Source organism: Schistocerca gregaria, chromosome 6 (genome assembly GCF_023897955.1).
Source record: "Schistocerca gregaria isolate iqSchGreg1 chromosome 6, iqSchGreg1.2, whole genome shotgun sequence".
Lineage (NCBI taxonomy): Eukaryota > Metazoa > Arthropoda > Insecta > Orthoptera > Acrididae > Schistocerca > Schistocerca gregaria.
In genome coordinates, this window is record NC_064925.1 from 251,681,315 (window position 1) to 251,709,184 (window position 27,870).

General features: G+C 41.0%; 1 protein-coding gene across 15 annotated transcripts in view; it reads right to left on the bottom strand.

Annotated features, from left to right (window-relative positions):
* Window positions 1–27,870, bottom strand: part of LOC126277885 (protein turtle-like) — a 798,080-nt gene that overhangs the window by 386,268 nt on the left and 383,942 nt on the right. For 3 of the 15 annotated variants that reach the window (XM_049977433.1, XM_049977436.1, XM_049977426.1), the window contains exon 1: window positions 23,632–24,280. The exons of 11 other annotated variants lie outside the window; for them this stretch is intronic. The gene's annotated coding sequence lies outside the window, so the exon portion shown is untranslated. Of the gene's footprint in view, window positions 1–23,631; window positions 24,281–27,870 lie in introns of those variants that run through there. One more of the 15 variants, XM_049977422.1, reaches the window with a different exon arrangement.

Below are 27,870 nucleotides of genomic sequence, written 5' to 3' on the forward strand. Positions count from 1 at the left end.
GCAGTGGAACGTTGGTCGACGAGATGTAAGACTGCTTAGTACGTTGACCTAGCTGACGATATACCAGAGAACTCCAGTCTGGATCTAAATTTTTCTATTGCCTGCTTTTTATTTTGCACTATGCGTGGTAAGAAAATTGGCTGTATCAATACTCCAGGGCATCAATGATCATTAAAACAAAACTTGTCGTACTATTTGTCATAATGTCGGAAATCAGCATGTCACTGTTGAAAAGTGCTACCGTACCTTCATGTGTAAATTGTATGGATAGGGATATAAACTTATGGAAGTTCTAGTCAACCAACAGTGATGTGCTTCTCCAAGGTTGTGTCATGAAAGTGCAGACTTTATTAGCTTCTTCACACCGACCAACTAGTATAAATCGTTTTTGAACGAAAAGATGGAATATTTTGACAAGTCTCTTTCTAACGTCTTAAATTCTGTCAAATTCATTGGGTCTCCAAATCTCATTAAGCATTATTACATTCATCTCTGACAGCCGGTAATAAAATCGAAGCAAGTGTTTCGCTAGTATCTGTTTTCGTGAGTGCGTGGATCGGGAGACAGGTGAAGCTGACAACTGCAGCTGACACCGGGATCAACTGAATGTGGGTGTCTCATCAACCAAGTCGAAATACCGTATCAGTGTACTGCATATTGAAACCTCATATTTCTCGCTAATGGCGGTTGAGAGACTGCGTAACGTGGAATGGCTAAATATTGGATTGAAAAAGGGGAAACGGTGAGACTAGTATATATCCTGAGTGGCCGAAAGTCATGGGACGGCACTGGATGTGATATTGGTCGTCGGCTGCACGTGGCCTACGTTGTCCATTTGCCTAATACTCGTCTTTCTGCAAAACTATTTGGAAACACTGTCGCTACTATACTGAAAATCCACCTGAAGCACTGCTGACCACGCAAATCCGAATTCCTGCGTAATCTTCTATATGATGTGAATCATGCGTCTTCCGCTGATTATCATCCCATGTTGAAAGTCGTTTAACTCGCAATGTGGTGGCATGTCCGTAAAGGACTTGCCAAATACCTTATCTACACTCTCGTCACAAACCACACGTCATATCTAGCCGCATAATTCGGACGTCATACACGGTACATATTTAAATGGGACAACCCATAGCGTGAGATTTGATGCTGGGCTTCTACGCTCTGCTCTTACTAAGGTAGGAAAATGAAAAACCCTGATATCACTCCGCGTCTGGGATTTGAGTTCCATACACTAATTTCGTAGTCTATACCAGCAAGGAATACAGAAAAGCAAGGACACAAATAAGTGAAAGTGCTGAACACACAGTACGAAGAAATAATGACATTAAAAAAAGACAAAGGGTCTGGAAGGCTAGTGAAACGAAATGGGTAGCGACTTAAAAGCAGGTTATGAGTCAAATGAATTTTTCACTATGTAGCGAAAGGGGCGTTGATACTGTTGCGGAGTAAATTCAAGCGCCGAAGCGCCAGTCGGAAACGAGAAAGCAGAGAGGGCTGTGAAGACGACGTCAGGCAATTGCACGCTGGCCGATCCACCTCTAGGACGACAACGTGACAGCAGCGGCCTCTATGTGAAGAGAACATAAGCGCCGATCCCGACTGATCGCGGCCCACTTCTACAAGAATATCAGGATTAGGCGCTTGAAGACCAGCGACTTAGCAATTGTATATACTGAAAAGATTTCTTATTCGCATGTCGCCCTTTGCTTGCAACACTTCTGTATTATGGTCAAAATTAAGAATTGTCATTTTCATTTCGTAATAAAACTCATTAATACGATTTGTTTGAATATTGTCCAGCGATCCGAGAAAGCAGATTTCCTAAGCCCCACATACGTGACGTCAAGGCAGGATTCAACAGATACGAAATTTCCTGGCGGATTTAAACTATGTTGGACCGGGACTGGAACCCAGAACCTTTGCTTATTTGCGGAGAAATGCTCTTCCGACTGAGTTACCCAAGGACGAATCACGACCCATCACGGATCCCATTTTAGTATCCCGGTCGGCCACACAATTTTAAACAGCAAGGAAGTTTCAGGTTATAAGACGCTGATCACCAAAAGTAAGCCAAGGGTAATGTAGAGAGTCTAGACAACTCAGCCGATGACAGAGGAATAACTCGCATTCGGGAGGACGACGGTTCAATCCCGCGTCCGGCCATCCTGATTTAGGTTTTCCGTGATTTTCCTAAATCCTTCCAGGCAAATGGCGCGGTGGTTCCTTTGAAAGGGCACGGCCGACTTCCTTCCCTTATCCGCTGAGACCGATGACCTCGTAGTTTGGGCTCTTCCCTCAAAACAACCCAACCCAACAGAGGAATAAGGCACTAAGAGTATGAGAGGTAGCTGGAAAGTTTTAATTACAACCTCGAAAAAATAAACTTACGTAATTAATATTATATTATTTGAAGATACTGGTCTGGAGATCTGGTAGTCAGTGAAATCCGCTCTGCACAATACCGTAGTATGCCACTAGAGAAGCTGAAATTAAATGGTGCAGCCCACTGAAAAATCTTAGAATCGTGCTGTAATTTGTTTTCTACTGGAACAAAACATGCTGAGTTGGTGGAAGTGTACGATGATGTACGATGACAATGAGGCATCACATGACACAGTGATTACGTGACGCAGGCGATTCTGGGATGGTCAGACAAGTCTGAATAAGGAGAAATGAAGAGTCGATAGCGGAAGAAGTGAAAAATCAGTCAGGGATCAATTTCAGCGGTTTAGGCAACGTTTTGAACATGGCGAAGGTAGCCGCCAGCTAGGCTGCGCGTCTGCTCACATACAAGAAGCCCACCAAAATGAGGCAACAGCGGATATTGTAAGTGTGTCGGCCTAATCTAGTTGACGCCATTAGTGGTCTAAGTGCTTCGACCGATTGCTCTGTGTTGTGTACGACTTCGTACACAATGTTAAGGAGAGGTGGGCTACATACCAGTAAATAGGAGATTTACTTAACTTGCATTTCGCCAAGCGTATTAAGGCTCATTACAAATAATGCAGCAAGAAATAGAGTCCAGCTCATACAACAGCAATAGAGATGACGCGCTCTGATCAAAAGCACAGACGATAGTGTTGTAGCCGTAACTAGCCAGTGCCTGTGTAGCGTCCAGTATCGCGGCAGCAGAGTGTACTCGCGGCAACGAAGCCGCCGGAGGCATAGCGCAGCGGGCACGCGTCATTGGGTCTGCTAGATCCCGCGCGATCGTTTTTGGCGTCAGACGGAAACTTGCAGTTCTGTTGCCAACTTTATGATTTCCTTGGGGTGGTATCGGTTCATGATACTACACTCCGTGTATCGCTATGATAACGAGATGAAGGACCAAAGGAAGAGGTGGAAACCAATAGATTCACCATTGTTGAAAAGACGAAGAGCCATTAACAAGCAAGATGATACTGTCATGGTATGGTGTTAATAAGATTATGCTGGTAAGAGACAAACCATCACTAGGGAGAGACTACTCAAATCTTTCGAGAGTTGCAGGAGTTGTCAAGATGAAACATCGCGGGAAGCTCTCCAAGGAAGCGGTTTTGCTCTACGACGCCTCAGCTCATCTTGAATGGGACAGAATAACAGATGAAAATTCTTTTGGCTATCAACTTTTACCTTACCCTGTCCGCAGCTCGTGGTCTTGCGGTCACGTTCTCGCTTCCCGAGCACAAGGTACCGTGTTCGATTCCCGGTGGGGTCAGGGATTTTTACCTGCCTTGAGATGACTGGGTGTTTGTGTTGTCCTCATCATTTCATCATCATTCATGAAATTGACGATACTGGACTGAGCAAAGGCTGGGAATTTATACGGAAGCTGATAACCGCGCAGTTGAGCGCCCCACAAACCAAACATCATCATCTTCATCATCTTACCTCATCCCCACTTTTCTGCCGGTAGGTCACCCTCCAGAATACTTCGTCTCTAATCAAAACAGTGTCGTGGCAGGCATTTCAAGAATTCCAACCTCATTTTCGATGTGGAACATTTCTTGAACAGACAAAATGCAGCCTTCTGCAATCAAAGTTTCCGGGAAGCCATTCCATCGTTGGGAAAACTGTGTCACGCGTATGCGTAGAGGGGGACGAACACCACCATCAAGTTACGTGGTCGCTGTTGCCTTTTCGGGGTGACAATTAAAACTTAATGACTACACCTCGTGGTACGTGCCAAACACGCAAATGTGGGAAGCTGAGGCGAACGCAAATATCACTTTACGAAACAGCCCCTGCAGTGCGGTAAAACGCTGAGCAAAAATGATTGTGTGTGTGTGTGTGTGTGTGTGTGTGTGTGTGTGTGTGTGTGTGAGAGAGAGAGAGAGAGAGAGAGAGAGAGAGAGAGAGAGAGAGAGAGAGAGAGAGAGAGACGGACGGGGGGGGGGAGGGGGGGAGATGCTGGCAGGCACGTTTCCGCTCTTTTTCCAATTAGGAGACGGTGATGGCAGCAATTAGCAGAGCTGTGGTGCAGCTTAGGGCGGCAGGTGTGCACAGCGCACGTTTAGTATTACGTTGCGCAGCCCTAATGTGGCTTTCAGAGGACGCAGCCGGCTGCTGCTGTGGCTGGCAACGAGCCTGCAGACTGCACAGTGTAGGCTGTAGAATGTAGAGTGCAGGACGTGTTCCGCGCAAACGACCCACGCAACGCCAGCCACCGCACCTCTGCACGTGCCGTCTGGCTGGACGAAATCCGGCCTGTGCTTCGCCACAATGTTCGCTTCCAGCGCGCCCCACACACAGTACAGTGTCAAAGCTGTGCACATGGTGGAACATTCCGAACTGAAGGGTCCGACATGAGGAACCGTTGTTAGGAAGTCTGAGGTCTGGAATGAGCAATTTGTGTAAGACATGGCTTTATAAAACTGCTAGTTAATTGATGTGTCGTTCCTTAGGTCATTTGAACGAGTATTTTACCGAAATGATGTGGAACGAGTCAACTTAAAAAGTATATATAAATGTGCTTTTCTCATAAAGCTGTGAATACGTGATTATTTTAGTCCCACTCATGCAGCAACACTTACAAACTTTTTTTTTACTGGCTACCAGATTTTAAGTAGAAATTCGCCAATAGAATAGGAGTTGCTCGGGAGAAATGATTCTACGTTAGTTTCAAAACTTACTTTGCTACCTCTCAAACATTTTATGTCTTTGACAAATGAAATAGATTTTTGTCACTGCATATTGAACTTCTTTCTGAGCCACTGACAGATTTAATAATGGGTAATATATGTCATTTTTGTCTCTAATGTTGTACCCATAGAGATTACTGTTTTTCTGGAACTGTGATGTATTACTTATCGCCAATTTCAACAGTGAATATAGGTATTGTGAGGCTGCAGTTAAAATGCGTAGCTTCTAGAAGTGTTACGTACATTACGTTCGTGGGCGAACACCACACATTTTTCTTGCTGCTCGCGTTTGTGAAATCATTATTTTCTAATCGATGAATTACCCTAGAAAAAGGTTCCATAAGACATTAGTGGGCGGAAATATGCAAAATACGTCAAGATGTTGGTTAGTTTGTTTCCAATATTAGATATAATACGAAGAGCAAAATCTGCTGAACTTGATTTTTTGAGAAGCTCAGCAATCTGCTCCTTTCAGTTAGAGTTTTCATCAATATGACCACCCAAAAATTTGGAGCTTTCTACTGTATTTACTGATTCCCGTTAACGTGCTACATCAGCTACTGGTATGACTCTGTTTGTTGTACAGAACTGAACGGCACTGTCATTTGAGATTTCACAAGAACAATGACAGAAAATTATTTCTTTGTTACAATTAGTTTTATTACTTCGCAAAACGTTCACTTTTATAGATTTTTGCAATCGTTTTTTCGACTCTATTTTCTACGTACCCCCGGAACAAGTTTGATTTTGTAGCCGATAGACTTTTCTCATGTTAATTTTCCATTAAGCTGTGTTTGTTATTTATCTGTTTACATATTACAAGGACTCATTACGGTCCGGTCATCCTCGCATCCTCGATTTCCTTTATGACTATACGATTTGATGGCCAGCCCCTGCACCTCAGTTTCCTACAAAGGTTTAATTGTTCGCCTATAACCACAGTTAGTACGTGATCACAAATTTTCAGAACTGTCTGTGTGAGGTTAGGAATCTGTAAGGGCCTAGGAGAAATTTTTTATACTTACTAAACTGGTATAAACACATATTATACCAAAAACTTACTTTTATTTAAATAAGTATTTTGTTCTTTAGTCCTACGCATATGAAATTTTTCAGTTCATTTCAAATATCTTAATGAGATTACAACAGACATGTGGTAAATCTCTAGTTTTCTTCAATTTCTCTTCACCTGAATCACTTAATATTACTTCCTCCTAAGTATATGGTGCGGAAGATCATGAAGATAAAAGTTGGGGAGATTCGAGCTGAGATGGAAGATTACCCACGGTTGTTCTTCCTGCGTCCCATTCGCTACTGGAACAGTAAAGGAGGGAAATGCAGAGGAACAGAAGGTACCCCCTGCCACACACCACACAAGAAAGCAAGTTAATGCTGCATTTTCATCAAGTTCTGAACTACGTTGAAAGTTTACAGTCTCTAGCTCATGGGGAAGTTAGTTTAAAATCACTCACAAAATTTGTAACAAACAGCGAGACAAGTGATTGAATTAATAAAAATGTGGTAAAATGAGTTGGGTGAAACTGCTACAGACATCCCTGAGTTATGCTTTTATTTCACTCCTTTTCACTCCAATCTCAGTTGTAGGGGTGATAGAGGGCTCTTACTGTCAGTGTTTCTGAGGCTGCAAGTGATACGAGTACACAGTTTGGTAGAAACTGCATCAGACCTTACAGAGATGCACCTACAAATCGACTGAGTTGTTGCAGGTGGTACCTTATGCGCATTGCGCCTGTAGGGGCTGTGACGCAATCTGCTAAGCACAGCCATTGTGCAGGACCTCCACCTGAACAGGCGGTGCTATACATTATGCCTGTCACCCTGCTTTCAGCCCACCCCCTTCCCTACTGCAGGTTGGTGGTTCTTACCCTCACGCTATTGCACTGTCATTCTGAGCTATGTTTAAAATTTCAAGTCTGTAGATCATCAGGAGCTTAGCTTAAAATAAAATAAGTGTTAATATTATTTAGTATCTCGTATTCAACGAAAAATGGGTTTGGCTGTAGAAATCTTGTCACGTCTTTTGCATCAGTAATACTCAAAACGATTCGTGGCGCGCTAGAAGTTCTTTTCCCATAGTCCATAGAAGCTGTAACTTCTCTTTGCCGTCTTAATGACTGGGAGTTCTGAAGACACTAAGAAAGAAACAAAGCTAACGCATTTTCTGTCACCCATAAAAAGATTATGATGTGGAGGATATTCGATTTTAAATCATTTGGTTCTGTATTCAGAAATGTAAGAGAAACACAAAAGTTAACTTTGAAGAACTCTCCATTTAGTTTATGTCAACTGTTATTGATAATTTGCTGTTTAGGAATATTTCAATTTTTGTCATTTGGTCTTATTTAGTAGTTTGGGTGAGGTTATTGCTGGGCTTGGCATTACAATTTGGCGAATCCCATTATATCGTCTGCAAAACTAAGCAGTCTATAATTACTACACATAGCACATGCTTCTTTAAATTTACTGTAAAAGGAAAATGCTGCATCTTTGCCGAAGAGCTATAAAAAGTGAGAAGTATTCAATAACTTTAAGTGGCAAGAATTTAGTGGAGGATTATCAAGTAACAGAGACAAAGGATTCAGTATTTGTATAAACGTGGGCACCTTCTGTAATAAATATCATAAGAGGGTGGTGACACGAAAAAAGGCACGACATAACCAAGACCTGCTTCTCATATAAATAACCCAAGGTCTGAAATTAACAGCATCTTCTCTGATGAAGCAAAACACGGGGAAAAATAGAGGATGTTAAATTTTACTGATTAGGAAATAAACCTCGAAAATCCGAGAAGGCATCTAAGAATAAAAATAGAGCGTGTAAAAAATAAATCGTCGCACAACTGCGTGAAACAAACAGCGGCTAATGTCATTAAAAGGAAATCAAGCTTACACGAACAAAGAGATGTTCGAATAGTTTGCAAAGTAATGAAAGGGATAGGGGGAGGCCACAGGAGTGAATTTAGGATGTATTATTTAAAAAAAAACTTCAGTCTCGAACAATAAGTTGTGTTGTGGCACACAGGGATTAAAGAAATTCTCATCGTAAAAACTATTTGACGAGGATACAGAAAAATTTACGCACTACATGCGGTTTTGAACAGATGGCTCTTTGACGAAACTGAATGAAGCTACATCATAATGGCAGGCAACAAAAATTGAAAAGAAAGCAGTAGATCTGATATCCAGCATGTTAAGAAGCACAAAACCTTTGAGAATGCAACAAATACGCATAAGAACGTTCACGAAACAAAGTGAATACAGTGTCGTGTCTAAACACTGAATGTCAGTACCATTTACAAAAGCATACTGACCGAAGTGCACAATTTATTCACGTAAAGTGAACGGTGGGAATGGCTGCCAGACAGCGCTGAAAAGTACACCAACGTGAAAAACGTTTTTCTCCTCTAAAATAAGAAAACGAAATCGAGCAGGATGTTAAAAAAATTATTTTACATATATTCAAATATAGCTGAAGAATATTAAAACCGTAATGTGCATGTAATTGTTACAAGAATAACAGAAATTAAACATTCTAAGAATGAAACACAAATATTCAGAATAAAATGAGATCAACAAAGAAACGAAGATGTAATAAAAATAGTAACCCTGGTGTAGGGAGTAAAATACTACTTTTTATATGGACAACCAAAATTATTCACGTACTAAATTTTGAGATATAAATCTGTAGAAATAACATACTATGATAATTAAAAACTTTTTTACGAAAACATCCTATGTGGATTAATATTAGTTCCTTACTTCGTTAGGAATATGGCCTTGACAGTTAGGAATAAATTCAGATGAAGTTGTGTAAGCTTCTGACTCAATATAAACATGAAAACTGAGTACATCAAGAAATAAAATGAACTACACTAGCAGCAGAGATTCGAAACAGTCGCCGTAGAAAACCTACTGCAGGATGGTGTTCAGTTACAATATAATGTACGTGAAATATTTCAAGTCTTGTCTAATTCATGCTAAAGAAGACCTAACAAAAAATTAATATAGCATGCAGAAGGTATTAAATATCTATAAGGAAAAATACGACGGAAACGACGAATTAGAACGGAGTATTGGAATGAAAGTTGAGGTTTACCGATCCGTAGAGTATTAATCGTATTAGAGAAGAACAGGGCAGGAACTAAACTGGCTGTTTCAAACGAACATTCTTGAAATTCAATTTGCGAAATTTGGGGAATCAGGAAAAGCATGATCTGGATGTCAGGAATGGAATTTGAGCCCCGTACTCCATAATGCGAATCCTCTGAGACGCTTTACTCACTGGCGTATAGAGAATAGCACAAGGTTATTCACCAAAAATACAAATATCTGAGAAGTGTTCGAGATTGTTGAAAGAGGGGCTGTCTATCCATGAAGAAGCAATGAGGCTTTCTCGCTACCACAGCTGAATGTGCGCTGGCCTACTGCATAAGTCATCCTATGAACTTCTCCCCTTCCCCTCCCTTCCTTCCCCCTCACCTCTCTTCATGCTACATGAAAAGGGAGACTATCTTCTAGATAGATGAACTGCTTTCATCATCCCTCATATCTTAAAATAATTTTGTATTGTAAGCACTTGACAAAGCAATAACCTGCCTCGTAATGTCAGACAAGCTACATATGTCCCTACCTTCAAAAAAGAAGTAATGCTTCATTTCCAGGAATGACAACAACTTTAACTGTACCAGTTACCAAATCTGTGTAGACCACTGACTGCAACCTCTTATAACACGCTACCCAATGTCCTACATACGTTTTTATCTCATTCTCCTGATTTCCTTATTTTAATTTGTAGATAAATTACATTTATTCTAGTGAGGAGCTATAATATTCTTTCATGTATTGTCGCTTGTTATGAAATTAACTTTTGTGCCTCCGAGTGTGGAGTGTATCATTCGATGTAAGAAAGGTAATACAACTAAGGTAAATGGTTCAATAAAATATGAATTACTTGAGTTTTACTGTAGATTTCTGTATGCTGAAGTAAGTAACTACTGCAGTTTTCATTTTCTCATAAATTTAAGACGTACTTTATTCTCTGTAGCCTGTATTCCAATCAGGAAGTGTTTTATATCGAACGTCCGGTTGATATAACGCGAAATGAATTGTAAAGCACCACAGGTGTAGATGTAAATTAGGCGTACAATTCTGCCTTTCTTTGTCAAAGAAGTGGTTAACTCAGTTCCTGCACGGAACAGCCTGTTAGTCTGGAGTACGAGAAGAAATACAGTGTTTCGAATGTAGCATTTCCAGCATATCAGTGTAATTTCATTGAATTATGAGTTCCCCATACAGTGACCTAAATTGTTCTTACCAATAAATAGCGTCGACCTCTTTTGCATTAATGTTCCGATGGATTACGAACTTTTTCTTTGGCGTTATTTAAACCAGTGTCGAGATAAACTGCAGGAAACCGACTGGCAAGTCTATTCCTAGGCGCGACTAATGTATTTGCAATGGCACACCAGACCAGCAGCAGTTGGTTATATGCTGTCAGTAAAAACGTTGCCGAGCAAGCAACAGACACCGTGGATACTTTGTGTTCGCTTGAGTCGTGGTTTTCCCTATTTTAGACGTAGACGTAGGTGGAGAGAGACTTGTGAAGTCTCGAAAAGCAGACGACATGTTAGAAGTGTAATCTCCTTTCCGTACTTTTTTTTAAATTCCTTGTTCATTGCTGTTGCCGTGCAAAACACATATCGAAAGGTAAGGTCGGATTCGCTATAATACACATGACTATTTCGCAGTGATCAGTTTGCGCTTGTGCAGTAGCATGAACATAAATTTAGTCACCTAGTGTGTAATGTTTCTCGTTGTTAGACAAGAATTAAAAAAAAAATTATCAGAAAATTTCCCAACCATTATGAATAACCAATACCATAGAGCTGAGAGGTAACTTGTAGTTACATGTGAATGGTGTTGACGTCATTGCGGTGTCTAAAAAATAATTCTAACACTTTTCATAATTTTTAATGTATGAAGGGTAGTTAACTTCAAACAACACACACTCTGCGTCAAAATTCATTGTAACTGTGCTTCTGGACAAAGGCATGTGATCTAGCGTATTTCATAAAGCTGGAAATATCACTAATAGCTGAAATGTGCTATCACTCAATTTAGAAACTGAACAATGCCATTTAAAAGCAAAGATGTGGAAAACTGAGATTTGGAATTCACCTTTTCCTCGAAAACGCGTTCTTATAAAACGCCGCCAGCACTATTTAGCTTGTTATCCTACCCAACAGCAATATCGTAGTGAAACTCATTAAATGGTTTTCTGCTTAACGTTTGATGTATGTCTAGAGTTCAACACTTCAGTTCTGACTTCAGTTCTACCGGAGGTCGCGAACGTCCATGCAGAACGTAGTAAAAAATTTTGTTTCACACTATTAAAAATATGTCGATAGTAATGTCTAAAGATGGTAAAAAAAATAACTTCAAAAGTGTGGTTTGCAGTTTTGAATCTCAATGCTTTATGATTTTTCCCGTCGATCAGCGCTTACTTTTAAAAGAAGCGCAGTACTTGCTGAAATTTTTAATTTGATTTGGAGGCGTGTTTAATATTGTAACGATCATCAGCTCCAATTTACTTATGTATCTTATGACCCATTCTAGGCAGTCGTAATATGCTGATCTGAAAGTCGACCTTAAAACATCAAGAAAATTTTTAAAAAATATGGTAGGTATAGGAACGATTGACTGAAACAGGCGAAAGATATACAATGGTGCGTAGTGAAAGCTTCGCAAGTCGTACTGGAGACAGTACACCCACTAACAAAAAAAAAAAAAAAAACAAGAACAACAAGAAGTCCTCGACTAACACACGAAATATCAAATTCAATTAATGAGAGGAAAAAATGTGGCAAATAAATCAGACAAAAAGGAACATAGAAGATCAAGAAATACAATAAATGGAAAATGCAATATTGCACAGTAGGATGGGTAGAACAGAAATGCAGAGCTGTAGAAGCATGCTTGACTATAGGAAACATAGGTGCCCCATAAACAAAAACTGCAGAGCCGTTCGGAGAAAAAAGACGTAGCTGCACGAACATTAAGAACATAAAAGGAACGTCAGTACTAAGTAAAACAGCTGAATGCTAAAATCTGCAAAGAATTTAGAGAAGAAATGGTGAAAGGAATGAAGACTATGTTGTGGAAAGGTTAGAAGAAATAGGTGGAAGTGACATGTGGGAAAAGACACTGTAAAAAGAATTTGACAGAGCGGTAAAGGACTTCAGCCGAAACGAGGCGCCTGGTGAACGTAACATTCCCTCAGAATTACCATCATCGTTGAGAGAACCAACCATGGCAGAATAGTTCTAGTTGATGTTAAGACTGTATTGAGATAGACTTCAAGAATGTAATAATCCCAGTAACCAAGACTGCTCCTGCAACTTATCTTAGAAGTTAGGCTAAAGAAATATTTACAATAAGTATAGATTTAGAAAAAGCTTTCGACAATATGAACTAACATACACTTCTTCAAATTCTACTCTTGTTATTGTGGTCTTCAGTCTGAAGACAAGTTTGATGCAGTTGTCGACGGTAATCTGTTCCGTGCAGGCCTCTGCAGCTCCGAGTAACTACTGCAACCTACATCCTTTGGAACTTTCTTACTGTATTAATCTCTTGGTCTCCCTGTACGATTTTTACCCCCCATACTTACCTCCATTACTAAAAAGATGATCCTTTGATGTCTCACAATGTGTCCTGTCGGCCGATCCCTTCTTTTAGTCAAGTTGTGCCACGAAATTCTTTTCCCTCATGTTCTGTTCACTAGTTCCTAATTAGTTACATAATCGACCCATCTAATCTGCAGTACTCTTCCGTAGCACCACATTCGAAAAGCTACTCTCTCCTTGTCGGGACTGTTTATCGTCCACGTTTCACTTCCATACAAGGTTATTAGCAGGTATAAAATAAGTTAATTATAACTTATACAGAAACTAAACTGCATTTATAATAGTCAAGGAGTATGAAAGGGAGACAGTTATTGAGAAGGGAGTGAGATAGGTTTCAGCCTGTCCACCACGATATTTATTTAATCTGTAAGTTGAGCAACCACTAAAAGAAACCACGGAGAAATTTAGAAACTGAAGTAAAGTTTACAGTGAAGAAATATGTACTTTAAGGTTTGATGATGAAATTTTAATTCTGACGGAGACTGTAATGTACTTGGATGATCGATTTTACGGAATGAATAGTCTTGAAACAGGTTATAAGTTGAATGTAAACAAAAGTAAAACAAGTTTAATGAAATGCAGCTGAATAATATCAATAGATGATGTGGAAATTAGATCAGGAAATGAGACACTAAGAATAATGTATAAGTTTTGCTTTTTTTGCAGCAAAATAATTTTGGATGGCCAAAGCAAAAAGGATACGAAATGCAGATTGACAATACCAGGAAAAAATTATAACGTCTTTTGTGGAAATACTTGTGTAGAGTGTGGGCTTATGAGGAATTGAAACTCTCATTACCAACGGTATAGCCGGGAAGAGATTAGTAGCTATAAAATGTTGAAGTTTAGATGTGTATTTCGGATAACTAATGAAGTAGTACTGAATCGAGTTAAGGATGAAAGAAATTGCTGGCACAATTTATCTAAAAGAAGGAACAGATTAAGGTGACATATCCTGAGACATCAAGGAATAGGTAGTTTCGTAATGGAAGGGAGTGTAGTGGGGAAACATTGTAGAGGAAGAGCAAAGATTGACTACAGAAAGCAGGTCCAAGTGTAAGTTGCAAGACTTACGTTAAGATGAAGTGAACTGCACAGAACAGACAATTGTGAAAAGACGCACCAATGCAGCCGTAGGAGTGAAGACAATAACAAAACGTGGCTACTCGATAATTTCTGAGAACTAGTATCTACCAAGGCTTGTTTGCTAGCGTTAAAGTTCGTCCCCTCTAAAACATTTCTGATAACTATATTTTCGGTAAGAACTAGGAATTTCACTCGTCGTTAACTGTATCTTGTTCACTCGCGGATTATCGCAATTGACAAATTATATCTGGATGTGGGATGCATATAGTTTGGTAAGAGAAATCACCTGTGGTAGTGGTTAGGTAACCCTACTGGCATTCGGGTTCACTGGATTAGATGTTAGTGAAACCTAATACATGATGCACGAATCCAGATCTTAACCACGGTGACCTAACCGTTGTGTTCAGTAACCAAGTTTTGCAGTTGTAGTACTACAGCGTTAATTTTTCCTGGCTTTATCCCCTATCTTGACGGGTCGAGATGTTATTTGGATTTGGCAACATTAGAGAATGCCCTTCCTGCTTCCTGATGATATCTCCCCCCGCCGGGAACTATCCCATCTGTATGCGCCTATTGTTATACCAAGTAAGAGTGTGTGAACATTTTCGAAATGTTTTCGAAGCGTGTAACGGAGGCGGGACGTGGGTATCAGCCCAGTATTAACCTTGTCGAATGTGGGAAACCCCCTAAAAACAGGCTCGCGTCGTTAATCCACCGGGCGCTTTCGACAATGGGTGGCGCACATCCTCGAATCCCGAAAGCAGCGTCGTAATGCGCGCGGCTATTCGTGTCAAATTTGGTAATGCGGTGTTGCATTAATGCCTTGTTTAATGGCAAAATATATGCACAGGATTTACAAGTTAAGTGAACAATATGAGGTACGAATGAGATTTAGTCCACTTACAGGATAACATTGCTGCTATAAACTAGTAACAATTAGAAAAAAAAATCGTACATTTTTCCTACCAAAACAAAGAAAACGCTCCGGAGAAAAGACAAAAGCAAATTTTCAGTTTCCCATCTTTTCCACATTCTATCCTTTTCGGGAAACGTTAAGACGATGTAAGTCAACACAGATTAATTTGGTTTACCTGGTCAGTGGAAGCTGCTATTCCTGAATAACAGACACTCGGAAACAGTAATGCGGACTGAATAAAAAAAAAAACAAGAAACGTACCACTCACTTCCATGAACTTATGAGGCAGAATTATAGAACCTGAAAGAGCATTAAAAGACCTAATCCTAAATAAGGTGCCTGGAAAACACGTAGCTACCCGAGAATTATTATGATCGCTGGGACAACCAAGGATGACAAACACTCCAGATAGTTTTAAAATTATACTGAGTGAAGCGAAACGCTCTCAGACGTCAAGAAGAATGTAATAATTCCAATACTTAATACTGATTCTTCAGATTTCTTAGAAGATAGGAAAAAGAGCAAACCAACATTTATAGCAATTGCAGATTCTGAAAAATCTTTTGACCCTAAAATATAGTCTTTGAAATACGAAGTTAACATGCATAATATTCGCGGACTTAGGAAAATGACAAAAAACGTGCCACTAATTTCTGGGTTCACGTGGTTGATAGCTCAATGAGATTCCCCTGGCGCAACACGCAACAGAAATCTTTCTGCTGCAGCGGTTACATATCAAGAAACGATTTCCGATGGCCCGCTAAATGCTTCATTATACCGCCATGGCGCTCATTACGGCCGGAAACCCATTGAGTCTCTAGTCCGTTCATGAAGTGTGAGCCATTGATGGAAGCTGTGAAAAAAAAAGCTTCTCATCCAACGAGCACTTCAGCTATTCGTCGACCTAAAGTCGATATCCACACTCAAGAGACAAAGAAAAGAAAGTGTCGTAGTTACCAGAAACTTTTTTGCGCTGATTGCTAAGTAAGGCGCAACTACTTAAAATAAGAGCATAGATTTTCGGTGCCGAGGTACTACAGTTATTCTGTTGTGTCTGCGTTGCTACCCACTGAATGCTGCGATCGAAGTTGTCTCTGTTGTCTGAAAATCGTTAAGCTCTTAACTATATTACGAAGTTCTGACATAGGCAAACTTCGTATTTACCTTCAGAGAGTCGACAGGCAATTTGAAAACGCATATTAATCGAGATGTAAATAAAGACACAACACAGCTAGTCACTAAATTTTAGGTTTTTTACTTACGAATCGCTTTACTCCACCATCAGGTGACATTTCCGTATTTAATTCAGGTCCATTGCTCCTGGGAGACGAATGGTGACGAAATATCTAGAATGTCCTATATTTGCCAGAATGCTTCAGGTAGGTTAGTAGGGAGAACTGTTTTGAAGTGATGGATATATCTGCAGCTCTGTGTACTCGACATTGCTTATTGTAGTGTCCTCTAAAGCACTGTATTTGAGTTTTTCACAATGACTGTTTAGGAACTTTACCAGGGAGGTTACAAGTACTTAGCGCCTCCTGTCCATGGAGGTATAATAAGGAAAGCTGTCATGATGTTACAAACTTCATGCTACGTCCGCCACGTCAGTTGTCCCAGACATTAGTACTTGATTGATTAGCTTTGATTGTGTGGCGTCGTAGAAGTGTTCTGATCAAAAATGTCAGCTGGCGTTATTTACGGGTTTGCGGTATTACGATTGTAGTCTAAAGTGTAAAGCACTGACATATCATTCGTAAGTGGACTCGTTTAAGCGAGATCTTCTTTTATGTAATGAATTTCTGTTGCTCTATTCGCTTTTACTATAGTGAATTTATTTCTGTCGTTTGACTTTAATATTTCCAATCAGTCCAACTCGAAAAGCCCTGAGGATAAATACTGTAAGAAGGAAAGACCGGAAACGTCCAAATATAAGAAAATATGTTCCCACCATTTTCGGGAAGAGGACGTAGACCGAACATCAGTTACGTCAGTTCTTATTATGAAGAAGGCTGGATTACGATGCTGCCTTTTCAGATCATATACTTCTCTTCATGGTTATTCTTAACGCATAACAAAATAAAAGTTAAATTAAGGTGGCCTAATTCGTCGTATTACTAGAACTATACTGGCTCCTTGTTTAGTAAACACAGCGTTAAAATTAGAGAGATTCGAGCCCATGCGGAGGAATACCTACAGTGTTTCCTGGCCCACATCACCCACAAATGGAACACAAAGGGAAGTGGAGCGGTGGTGGGGGGATGAGGAAACTGGTCGCCTGTGGTGACACATGGTATGGTATCTTACAAAGAAAACATGTAGATGTATAAATGATATGACTGCGACGGTTCACAGCTGGATCTTTCAAAGCTGAGTGACTGAGGTATATTTGTATTAATAACTGTCCTAAATGACGTTGACTCCTTAGTTGCAGGTATTTATTTATTGAAGCAGTTAAGGCGAGAAATATACTGTGCCACACAACGGAATGTGTGCACTGAACGTGGAACAAGCACAGAAGCGGCGAGTGACATTCGGTACAGGATTTTATTCATATATTATATCAAAAGTAAATTTAAAAATAATACATTCTGAAATTTATGAGCAACAAAGGGGATAAATTTAATTAATTGACAGCTATTGATGAAATAAAATCTGGATGTGTTGGGACGATGATCCAATAAACCAGAGCGCCAGGGGCAAGATGTAGGTACGGCAGTATTCGAGTAGATTTACAGCGTGATGTGTGCGTGAACTGGTGTTGTTTCCTATCCCCTTTGTAAGCTGCTACGTTGAAGGTACATCGATATCGCAAGTCTAATACAGTGACCAAGAATAATTATCATGGACATCACTTAGCCTTGTTTATATGCAGTACACTTCTTATCGCAGCCAATTCCTTTGAAAATCACATGCAGCCACTCCGACAATTTGTCGAGTCAAAATGAATATTTTTCTTTAAGAACCTCAAGGATAAAATACCGGCTTCGTTCGTAAGAAATGAATATAATTGTTGTTTTGGGTGAAATGACAATAGGAACTAGGCAGTCCATATTCTATGTTGACGTTGTTTCTATAGAAGTAAATAGTGTTTTACAGTACATACCAAATGAACATCGACAGGCCTGCAATTACAATGAAAGTATTATGTTGTAAAGGTGCTGCGAAATTCTTAAGGGGATATTAATGTACCGGGGTCATACAACAGTGCCTATCATTATTTCTTCAAGAAACGGTTACAAAAAAAAATTCTAATGAGTTTGAAATATGCGAAATAGTGTAGTCTCTCGTCGCGGGATACCGTTTGGCTTTCCAAGTGGCGCTCAGGTAAAATCGAAGTCCTCCAGAACAACTACAGTGTAAAAGATGTCCCCTTATCGGTTCAAAGTAAGGACGAGACCTGGATAGATTAGTTTCTTAAAGGTTCCTGTAGTGAATGACTGTGTACTTGTTCCAGCCGATAATAAACTATGATCATTTTATTGTGCATTAAAGGCTCTTTGTTGAAATGTATGTGTTGAATCATCACCAGTATGACCGGTTACGATTAGAGTCTGTTTTGTGCTATTGCCTTATTCGTTCACCTATGTGTTCATCCAAAAATCTATGCTTTTGAGATTTTAACTAGAATTTAAAAAAGTATTTGTTAATGTTGCGTTATCACTTGCAAGTTATTGCCAATGCCTTGAGGAAACGGGGTAGGCTCACTACAGTTCACTTGTATGTTGGCGAGTTGTGGAAAGAAGGAAAATATAACCGAAATCGTCAGACATGGCGCACTAGCTCGGTCAACGATACGTAAGAACAAGGTTATGACTTTGTCTGAGTGAACGTCCCACCATTTACCTTAACTATGTTAGGAAAACAACGGAAAACAAAAGTCTGGATGCGATGACTGAGACACCAACTCCGCTTATGCGGAATTCTACTGCTGCACTTCATCGCCTCGTATGATACCTCAGAGCGCGACGCAGTTATCAACGAACGAACATTATCCAATACAAACGCTTCCAAGAGCGAATTAGACATTGACAAAATTGTAGCTAGAGCCATTCATAAGCATTTAGCTCTTTTTGTAGAGAAATTTAAAATTTTCCATTTCACATAACGTAAAAAAAGCATTAGGTCTTGATTGCAGTCAACGAATGAAAACTGCAACATCATGCATGTGATAAAAATGCCAGGTTAGAGACTGTGACGATATTAGGTGGATTAATATGGCATCAAGGAATCGTTAATGGTAATGTGTGGGGTGTGATGGCAGCGGGGGGGGGGGGGGGGGGGTTCCAAGGCTTGCTACAATAACCAGGTTGAAATAGATTTAGAGTGCAGAACTCGATGTATAGATGAAGAGAGTTCCTTGCAGAGCAGTATTAAACCAGTCTGGACTGAAGGCCACTAGAGCAAAAATAAATGAAATAATTATAAATGTTATTGATCCATATTACAAGAAGTTAACGAACAATAACAACAGTTTTTATTTTTGCGATTCGTCAATGGAATAAACGAAAACATTTCCTGGACCGCTGTGAAATTTGCTGCTTCTGTGTCGCAACTCATGGAATGATTTTTAATGGTAATAATAATTAATAATAGTTTTTTAATAATAACTGGATAGTCCAACTCGCAGTTTTACTGATGGGATTTAATTCATATGCTCAGTTTCGATAGAATGCCACTTTTTCTTCAGACGTAATTGTATCAGTCCAGCTCAACAAAACCATTGAATTCGTGCAGGGGTGAATATTTGATGAATGTACGTTTGGTCTTCCTTACTGGCGGCAGACAGGAGCTGGCATATTTTATTTATAGTAGCACTACTGATTTTTCCATGTGGCTACGTTTTGGGTTACTTTACGCACTTCGATGTACCGTTTGACTTGGATTGCCACAAGCACGTGTGAGGATGAAGTTGTAAACACAGATCACTTGATAAAAAAATAAAGCAGCATATTCCATAAAGCAGCATACCTAGTGACGATATTGTAGTAAAATACAGTTAAATTGCCCTACAGCACCTTCCTCTATGATGAATCACATGAAAACAATACTTTTTATATTCAAAGGCGACTATGGGGTTCTTTAAAAAGATTAAGTTGTTGTTGTGGCCTTCAGTCGGAAGATTCTCTAGCTTATGCGCCCCTACACCTCACACTTGCTTTCCTTACAAAACTAGTGATTCTTTGATGCCTCAGGATGGGTTCTCTCATCCGATCCCTTATTTTAGTCCAGTTGTGACATAAAATTGTTAATTCCCAGTTAGATTCAATGTGTCCTCATTACTTACTAGATCAACCCATGTAATATTCAACACTTTTCTGTAGCACCACATTACAAAAGCTGCTGTTCTCATCTTGTCTGAACTGCTCATTGTCCACGTGTCACTGCTGTACAAGGCAACATCCGAGACAAATACCTTCACACAAGATTTTCAGACAGTCAAATTTACATTAGATATTAACAAATTCCTGTTTTTCAAAAATACATTTCATGCTGTACCCAATCTCCATTTTATATCGTCTTATTTCCAAATTTATGCCAAAACTTGACATAAAGAAGGGGTCGGTTGATAGGACACATTCAGAGACATTAAGGTATCGTGTTTGGTAATAAAGAGAGGTGTGGAGGGGTAAAACTGCAGACGGAAACGAACGGCTGAATAAAGTAGGCAGACTGAAGTAGATATAGTACGTTGTAGTAGTTATCTGGTGATGAGAGGGTTGGTACATGACAGAGTATCTTGCTGAGCTCCATCAAACTAGTGCTCAGACAGACCACAGAAACAACAACAACAACTTCGGGGATCATCAGCTATTTTGCTGTCCAAATAGCAAAACTTATCTACCATTTCTAGTCTCTCACTTTCTAATCTAATTCCTTTAGCATCACCTGATTTAATTCTACTACAGTCCATTACCCTTGCGTTAATTTCGTTGATGTTCATCTGTTAACCTCTTTTCAAGACACAACTGTTTTTTCAAGTCCTTGGCCGCCTATGAGAAAATTACAGTGTCATCGGCAAACGTCAAAGTTTTTGTTTCCTCTCCTTAAAATTTAATCCCCTGTAGAAATTTCTCCTTAGTTCCCATTACTGCTTGGGATAGGTTACAGCACTATCTTACTACCAAATGGGAAATAACCTTTCAACCTCTGTATTTCTATGCTATCTTTAGAAATTCGAAGAGTGAATTCAGGTCAACGTTGTGAAAAGCTTTATCTGAATATACAAATGCTATCAACGGAGGTTCGACTTTCTATCTTCTTTATCTTCTAGGATAAATCCTAGGGTCACAGTTTTGTCTCGCGTGTTCCTACATACCAGAACCCAAATTATCCCCCCACATATCATGTTCTATCAGTTTTTCATTTCTTCTGTAAATAATCAGACTTATTAAATTGATAGATTTCACAGTATTCGCACCTGTCAGCACCTGCGTCTTTGCAAAAATTGCACGACTGTGAACCCCGGCAAAGAGAAGTTAAGGCAGAGATTCAAGTATGTGGATAAAAAAATCCTATGTCAAGATCGGTACAATTCCTTTGTTTGGTAATTAGTTTCACCTCATCGAGGAGTCAACTTCAGATCTAAAATACAGAAAATTGTATAATAAAATTGAACAACAACATAATATATTCTGTATTCAAACCTCCATAAAACTTCCAATAAAAATTTTATTACTTGTTTCCGAGCCTACCAACCACCATGCATTACCGACGGGCATAACCTCTTCAGCCATATCTCTCTTACAGTCAAGTACCAACTGAAAAATTATTATATACATCCTTGTAAAATAAAGAAGTGCAAAGCATATTTGGTCAGTGGTATATAGATCTGATCTCACCTAAGGTAGATCGTCATGGTTACATACAGTATATCACTAAACATGTCTGTCACAGCTATAGTCCACTTACCAAGTGCACTTTGTACGTCTTTATTTTTTTACTATCGATATAATTTTTTGAGTTTGTACACGATAATAAGAGTGATTCAACTAAACATATTATGACGATCTGTAATGCCTGGTGGGTGGTGTACACAGAATTTACATGATACTCTGATTCACAATCAAGCGCTTGGCAGAGGGTTCATCGAACCATCTTTAAACTTCTTCATTACCGTTCCTCTCTCGAACAACGCGCGGGAGAAACCAACACTTAGATCTTTTTGTGCGAGATCTGATTTCTCTTAATTTATTATGATGATCATTGCTCCCTATGCAGGTGGGCACCAACAAAGTAGTTTCTCACTTTGAGGAGAAAGTTGGTGATTGAAATTTCATGGGAAGATCCTGCTGCGGTGAAAAGCTTCTTTGTTTTAATGAGTCATCCCAATTAGTGTAACAAATCCGTAGCACTCTCTCCCCTATTTCGCGATAATACAAAACGAGCTGCCCCCATTTGATCTTTTTCGATGTTCTCCTTCCATCCTACCTGATGCGGGTCTCTCTTCGCACAGGAAAACTTCATAACAGGGCGGGCAAGGGTATGTAAGCAGTCTCTTGGGTAAACCTGTTAAATTTGTAAGTGTTCTGCCAATAAATTGCAGTATTCGGTTTTCTTTCCTCATAACAAGATCTATGTGATCATTCCAATTTAAATTATTCATAGCTGTAATCCCTAAACATTTAGTTGAGCATTTGGTTTGATTTGTGTGATTTATAGTATGACTGAAATTTAGCGGGTTCTTTTTGAGCTGATGTGGATGACTTCATACTTTTCTTTATTTAGATTCAATTGCCGCTTTATTGCACCATAAAGATGTGTTGTCCAAATTATTTTGCAATTCGTTTTGATCATCTGATGACATTACATGACGGTAAATGACAGCAAGACCTGCAGACAATCTAACAGGACAGCTCAGATTGTCCATTACATCGTTTGTGTAGGTCAGGAACAACAGACGGACTATAACACTCCATTGGGGAACGATAGATGTTACTTCTGTTTTACTCGATGACTTTCCGTCAGTTATTACGAACTGTGACTTTTCTGAAAGGAAGTCATGAATCCAGTCGCATAACTGACACCATACTCCACAGGCTTGCAATTTAATTAGAAATCGCTTGTGAGGAATGGTGTCAAATGCCTTCTCTCCAGAAGGAATATATTTGACGTCTCCTGTCGTTAGCACTCATTACTTCGTGAGAATAAAGAGCTAGTTGTGTTTCACAAGAACGATATTTTATCAATGCCTGTTGGCTATTTGTCAATAAATCGTTACCTTCAAGGTGATTCATAATGTTCGAGCACAATATATGTTCCAAAATCCTACTGCAAATCGACGTTAATGATATGAATTCGGTGAATTAGCACTATTTGCTTTCGTGGGTATTGACGTTCCTTGTTCAGTGAATTAATAAAAGATTTAGTGGTACGTGCCTTGGATGGAGATTTAAAAATAAAATGTAGTACATTATTGTTCATTTCTGTTGTGCAATTTTCTGTATTTTAGATCTGAAGATGGGCCGTCAACGCGCTGAAACTAGTTACCAAATAAAGGAATTTTAACGTTCTTGGTTTGGTATTTTTTGGTGTCTGTATACTTAAACACAGCTGATCGCATAACTTCACATTAATGTCAAATGGCAGCGAAACGCAGAGTTGGTTTCACACGAGTGGCTGTGTGTAGCGTGGTGCCTCGGGGGTGGGGGCGCCAGCTGTGAAACGAGAGCGTGCTGCAAGCAGCTGGGCACAGCTAGCGTAATGCAGTAGCGGGTCGTCGCGGGCGTGGTTGCAGCAGCTAGGTCCCGGGCGGGCTTCGAACGCAGGACGTCTGCCAAGGCCGGGCCGCCACTAACCTCAACACGGGCTCGCCTGCCGGCTCCAGCCGCAGTGACGTCATCCGGCGACGGTCCTGGACCAATGGTGGGCGTGGTTGGGTGGTCGCTCAGGCGCCGCGATGCTCCATTATTCAGGGCGAAGCGGCCGCCGCAGACGAAATAGCGGCGCGAAGGCGAAGCAGCAGCTGGGCCCCGTACGGCTCACACAGCGCGCGGTTGGGAGTGCTATTGGCAGCTGGCGGCGTGCGTGCGACCAGCACGCTGGCACGGAAATCTTCGTTGTCAGTAACGGCGGCACATCGGTACGCTACCTCGCCGAGCCACTGTGATCTGAGACACGCGCGCGCTCCTCCACAAAAAATAGCGACGCGTCTCAAACGGTACACATGTTCAGCAGCGAAGTAAGCGACCAAAAAAATCGATGAGGCACTCGTATTACAAAAACAGTTCTCCGGCACGTCAGCGACGACAGTCCACTTCTCAAAACTACAGTATGTCGTGTAAAAAATACTCTTCCGAAAAAATCACAACAGTGTCAAAAAAGAGACGACAGGTTAAACGTTTTACGCTAAGAAAAAACTACTGAGAGACAGGCTTTTAAACTTTAGAATAGTTATTGCTTTGCGTGCGGGCAGTCATGCCTGGAGCACTGGCGAAGCGTGACTGCGCTTGCCTGCCGGCCACCCCCGGCTGCTGGCGGCAACAGCGGGGGCGGAGAGGGGTGGCGGCGGCGGCGGCGGTGGCGGAGGCGCTATTGATCCGGCGCGGGGGCCAGGGCCGCGCCTCGCCCGACTTCGGTCAGCTCCGCCGGCGTTCGGGGGGCGTCGGGCGGCCGACTGGCGGCGGCGGCGACCGAGGGGCGGCGCGCGAGTCGTGGGCGGCGGCAGAGGGAGGGGAGGGGGGAGGGGCGGAGTGGTGGAGGCGTCGGGAGGGGCGCAGCGGCCCGACGGTGGCGCCAAGCTTCGAAAATACTGCGGTCGATCGAGATGAAAGCGCGCGCCCGAACCATCAACAAAGACCTCGCAGTGGCACACATTTGCATCGTGGACCGCAAACGGTTTAGCTCAGTGAATTGCCGGAAGCCGCCTACTGGCAATAACGAAAATCGGCTCATTTGGAAAACTCGTAAAACTGAAAGCTGCTACTAATATTGTAGTTTAACATCGCTCTTGGACTGATGTCATTACAAATAGAGGGGTAGTTCAGCTGTGCAAGGAACAAAGAGGTCACATAAAAAAAAATCTTTTATTTCAGCCTCAGATCAAATGGTATGATTACCTGTATCGACCTAGTACCAAGTCATCAGACGATCTGAATGTTTTAAAGAGTAACTCATACATTGATGCGGCACCTCTCTGGGCCTGTTCACTGCATGAATTACTGTGTAATGTTTTCAAACCATTAGAGGATGACTTGGTGGTGTGTCGGTATCGGTAACGATACCATTTACGTCACCTGAGCCTGAAACAAATAACATGATGAATTTCAAAACCTGCCATGTGACAATTTCGGTATTCGTACCATCTAGTTATCAGTATCAAACTCTGCCATGTGCTGCGAAGTAATCTTATACAAGCCGACCACTTGGTGTAGTATAAGGCTCTGAATATTGGAGTGAGTTTCAAATCCTGCAATATGAACAAAACTGTTTCAGTTTTTCCCTTTTAAAACCTACAACGTGTATGCACCAGTCATAATGTTTCACGCCAAATCATTCCACTCTCACTGCCTTGCTTCTAGAGTGTTAGAGCAAGCACCAGTCAGCCTTCTGCGAGCTGCCGCAGTGAGTACTGAACGTGATGACAGACGGAGGGCGCAGGAACTGCTACACAACGTAGGCCAGGCGAAGCTTGGAAAGAAATACGACAACGATATCCTAAAGAAATGCAAAACATGAGGCAAAGGAAGTTGACGTTCGAAAGCTATTGGTGATACACAGCACCGGTTAATATGTTTTGTACAGTGTATGGTCCCATGAGTCTCACCGACAAAGCCTGCCCATACATTGATACCTAAGCGATCCTGATGCCTCACGTCTATCATTGTTCAAGGATTTACATTCGTGGAAATGTACTTTGCCATCCTGTAAATACAATGCAGGTTGTAAACTGTGGGTCAACAACGGATCATATCTTTCTTGACGTCTCTTTACAAGAGTTCTTCTTTTATTTTTGAACAATATTTTAAACGCCATGCATTTTACTGAGGTGAGTGCGTAACGTACACGGTCCAGTCACACTAATATGAACACCTATCAAAAGCCAGAATAACCACATTTTGCATCGTGGACGTGCAGGAAGAGAGTCAGTGATGTTCTGGAAGATCCACGTGTTGACACCATGTGGCCGACTGCGCTGGGTTTCTCTGTTGAGGATCCATCGCACGAGAGCCCATTCGACGTGGTCCCACAGATTCTCGGTTGGTTTAAATCCGGGGAGTTGGTGGCGTAGGAAGCACAGTGAATTCGTCCTGTTGCGCATCGAATCACGAACGCACACTGCAGGCTGTGTGACACGCTGAATTGTCCTACTGGTACAGGCAAACTGCAAGCAGGGGTTGACAAGGCCCCAAGGATAGATACACACTTGTGTTGAAACAGAGGCTGCAGAGGCTCAGACACAGCAACGCTTGTTGAACAGTCATTCAGGATACACTGTTTTTAGCCTTTTGTTTTATCTGGGCAGTCAGTTGCTCAGAATTTGCACGTCTTTTCCCACCGAAGCCGTCGTTCATTCCTGTCATCCATGGCCCATGATGCATCACACCTGCCTCGCAGGTATACTTTAACCACGCCGGCACGCGAACAGTTTACAAACTTATCCGTTTCAGAAATGCTTTCGCCCTTGACCTGAAAGCCAGTAATTACACCTTTTGGACGTCCGATCAATCGCTCAGTTTCGACATTGCGACTATGACTGCACGTTTTCCATGTCCCACCGACACACTTTATGTACGCTCCACTGCTAGTGACCAGCCATTTGTCAGTGGTCATTGCACGTCGACGTCGAACACAGGCGCCTGTCACATTGATATGACTGCGGCGAGTATTTGCATAAGAAATGGACAAATAATTATAAATAAATATATTACAGGTCAACTGTGCTTTAGAATACACAATGAGGGAATGGTACAAGACTAACCCAAAGAACGCCTCAGCTACACTATGTCAGCGGCTGCTGCGCAAGCAAGTTCTCCATGTACGCGTACACCACCATTACTCTACCACGCAGACATAGGGGTTACAGTCGTCTGGTGTGAGACGTTCCCTGAGTTATCCACCGGGGGCCGAACCGCACAATAACCCCGGGTTCGATGTGGGGTGGCGGAGGGGTGAAGTGGACTGCGATAGTCGTCGTGGGGTTTCGGACCACTGCGGCTGCGACAGTAACGTCGTTTCTACGTCCCCGTTTAACATAACATAACCCAAAGAAATCCAAATTGGAAGACCCAAAGAAAACAAGTTTAAATTGTCTAGGATTTGCTGATGGGCTTGCTCTCTTGTTCAACAGTATTCAGGAAACCAAACAACAAGTTATCTCACTACAGGAAATAGCACAGAAAATTGGTCTTGGAATATCCTTTGAAAAAAACAGTCATCATGTTAATTGACCCACCGCTCTTAAACAAAATTGCCATAGGAAACCAAGAAATCAAAATTGTAGATAAATTTAAATATCTGGGAGAAATCATAACATATAACCTCAATGAAAAGCCAACATGGCACAACAGAATAAACAAATTGACTAGAGCACAATATATCACCAAGAACACCTACAACAAAAAGAGCCTGTCAATAGTAACAAAATTAAAACACTACAAAACAGCCACTCAACCAGAAGTAACATACGCAAGTGAATGTACCTTCAAAACAACTAACACTGCACAAATAGACGAAATACTCAAAATAGATAGAAGAATCACCAGAACGTGCATCAACAAATCGTGCCAGAAAGATGGACACCGTAGAGTAGCTACAAATGAAACAGTCCACTAGGAAACAGAACCGGTAATGAGTGCAATCAGGAAGAAACGCATTTCATTTTTCGGACATATAATTAGAGCACCAGAGAACAGAATCATCAGAAGAATAATAGAAAAATTGTATAGTAGTAAGTGCAACATTAAGTGGATTGCAGAAATCTAGGAAAATATGCATAAGATACTGATTACATTGGGAAACCTAAGAAGCAAAACTGACAAAATCAAGAAACTCACAGACAAACAAACCAGACTGCAAACGAGAATCAACAAACAGAT